Source organism: Mastigoproctus giganteus, chromosome 10 (genome assembly GCF_048544385.1).
Source record: "Mastigoproctus giganteus isolate SK-2022 chromosome 10, ASM4854438v1, whole genome shotgun sequence".
Classification (NCBI taxonomy): Eukaryota; Metazoa; Arthropoda; class Arachnida; order Uropygi; family Thelyphonidae; genus Mastigoproctus; species Mastigoproctus giganteus.
Genome location: NC_143584.1, coordinates 104,803,176 through 104,806,117, shown reverse-complemented (window position 1 = coordinate 104,806,117; position 2,942 = coordinate 104,803,176). Strand labels below are relative to the sequence as shown.

The 2,942-nt window shown below is 40.8% G+C and overlaps 1 protein-coding gene across 1 annotated transcript in view; it reads right to left on the bottom strand.

Moving 5' to 3' along the window:
- LOC150079200 (caspase-3-like) overlaps positions 1-250 on the bottom strand; it is a gene marked incomplete in the record, with an annotated part of 195,330 nt that extends 195,080 nt beyond the window's left edge. Inside the window, 1 exon segment of the mRNA XM_090384135.1 lies at positions 13-250.
- Positions 251-2,942: the final 2,692 nt, after the last annotated feature.

Genomic DNA, 2,942 nt, shown 5'->3' with positions numbered 1-2,942 from the left:
GCTCAAATGCACGTTCGGTGTCAGCGCTTCCACTCAAAAACTGAAACTATAATGGCAGCGAAGTTCAACCGGAAGTAAAAGAGGCCAATGGGGTGAAGTAAACAAGGCCGAAGTCACCTCGTGGAGGCTACTAAAAGTTTCATACCTATTAAGAAATATTGTTCGAGATTTAGGCCTAAATGGTTGTCAAATGAAGTAATGAGACTAGTGACAGAGAAGAAAATGCATGGAATCCATAAAAATTATCGGGCGACCCAGAAGCCTATGGAAGATATAAAAAGTAAAGTGCAGCCATTATCAACCCACTGCAGGATGGAAGCCTCCTCAACAATTCATGTTGAGGGAAATGGACCATAATCTGCCACGCTGGTCCAGTGCAGGTTGGCAGATCGACCGTATTCAGCAGTCTACTCAAAGAGCGTGTGCTACTGCACTCCCGCTCCTGCCCACTCGGCTACGGAGGCCTCCACTTTGGCAGATATAAGCTAGTCTGTAATCAAGTCACAAAGGAGGTTAGGCAGGCGAAGGCAAATTACGAGAAATCTTTGGCAAAGATGCTAAGAAAAACAGCAAGGATTTCTTTACTTATATAAACTCTAAAAGGAGAGGGGGGGGTGAATCTGATTGGTCCACTTGATATATCGATGGTTCGAATGTTGATGATCCTGCTCATGCAGCAAACAAGCTGAATGAGTATTTTGCATCTACATTCACACATGAGGAGTTATTAAGGATTGAAAATGGAAGAAGGTTATCAATGATTTTGTAATAACTGAAAGCAAAGTAGAGGAGAAATTGTTGAAATTAAACATAAGAAACGCACCTCGGGTGGATGGGATCTATCCAGTTATATTAAAGAAGGCGGCAAAGGAAATAAGCCAACCCTTAGCCATAATTATGAGAGCATCTTTGGACTGCAGGATCATCTAGACAAGACTGTAGCAATAATTCAGACACAGCATGGGTTTGTTAAGAGAAAGTCTTATCTGACAAACTGATTGAATACTATGATGTGGGTACTGGAACTGGATGCAAAAAACAATTTTGATATCATATACTTGGATTTCAGGAAAGCTTTTGACACTGTTGCGCATGGAAGATTACTGTACAAATTGGAGCAGAATGGTATTGAGGGTAAGTTGCTACAATGGATAAAAGGATCATTGAGTGGGAGAACCCCAGGGGCTCACATCTGGTGAGTATGGGCTTGGCACACCCAGGGTCCTGAGCTGGATATCATCATTTTTCTCTTTCTTGGTGATTCCTTTTGACTCTCTCTCTCTCTCTCTCTCTCTCTCTCTCTCTCTCTCTCTCTCTCTCTCTCTCTCTCTCTCTCTCTCTTAGAGTAACTCGGGAATTTTTTTTTTTTGGCTGGTGCAGCATAAGCCTCAGGCTTCCTTCCACCATATAGCTGATGATAATAATAAAAATAATAATAATAAAAAGACAGAGGGTGGTAATCAATGGGCACTGCTCTTAGTGGACTAATGTTAACAATGGAGTCCCACAGGGTCCAGTGTTGGGTCTACTGTTGTTTTGTATATTTATCAATGATATTGATGAAGGTATATCAGGCTTAGTGTCGAGTTTGCAGATGATACAAAGGTTGGCAGGGTTATTAATGACAATAAAGACAGTATGCTAATGCAACAGGATCTAGAAAATTTTTGAAGATGGGCTGAGAAGTGGCAACTGAAGTTTAACATTGACAATTGCACAGTACTGCATATGGGTAAAAGTAACCCCAGAGGAACATACGAACTCTGTGGTACTACACCTAAGGTGGTAGAAAATGAAAAAGACCTGGGAGTAATTGCGCAGTCAGATATGAAATTTTCTGAGCAATGCAGAGGGCTGCCAGGGCAGGTCATGGGGTTTTGTCAATGATATACAGGAATTTTGCTAGCAGGGAAAAGGAGGTGATTGTCCCTCTGTATAAGGCAATGGTCAGCCCATGCCTTGAGAACTGCGTACAGGTCTGGAGGCCTCATTTTAGGGAGGATGTAGATTTGCTTGAGCATGTACAGAGAAATCCAAAAAGATTGGTGAGAGGAATGAACGGATCCTCTTAACAAGAAAGGCTTAAGTCCTGCAAATTGCAGTGGCTGGAGACTAGGCACCTGCGAGGTTATCTGATTGAGGTGTATAAGGCCTTGAATGGGTTGTGCTTGATAAATTCTGATGAGATTCTTCCACTTGTTCAGATTACGAACCTAAGGGGGCATAAATTCAAATTGAGGAAAGACAGATGTAGAATAGATGTGCGGAAATTTTCCTTTAGCCAGCGAGTGGTTAATTGCTGGAACAAACTTCCATCTGTCGTTGTGGAAGTTGATAAATTAAATAAATTTAGGGAGGAACTAGACAAACATTTAGATGGAACGGATGTGTGAATTTTTTTTTTTTTTGGCTGATGCTGCATAAGCGCATACGCTTGCTTTCTTGCATCACATGCCACTAATACTACTAGTACTACTACTACTACTACTGTTATCACAGAGAAGTAAGATACAGAGTGGACACTTGCTCAATTACTCCCAGCGCTCTCAGTTTCAGGACATGAAACTAACGCGGCGATCTGTGGCCATCAATACTCACTGAGTAATAACGCGCATGGCCAACGCTAATAAAGTTGCTACTACGTGGTTGCTGCTGTCTCGACTTCTAGTGTTCGTTTGACGTAGCTTTTTTTTTTACTATTTTCATAATTATTTGTGTATTTGGTTTTCTGTTATTATAATTATCTGCGGTCATGCACTGAAATAAGTGTTTCGTGTGCAATAAATGTGGACTGCAATTGATTGTACTGATTTCCGAAAGAACATTTAAGGTAATTTATCGGAAAAAAAAAATTACTGAATAGCTAATTAATAACACGTGGTTGCTGCTTTCTTTTGAGTTCTAGTGTTTGTTGAACTTAGCAATATTATTTAACATAGCTT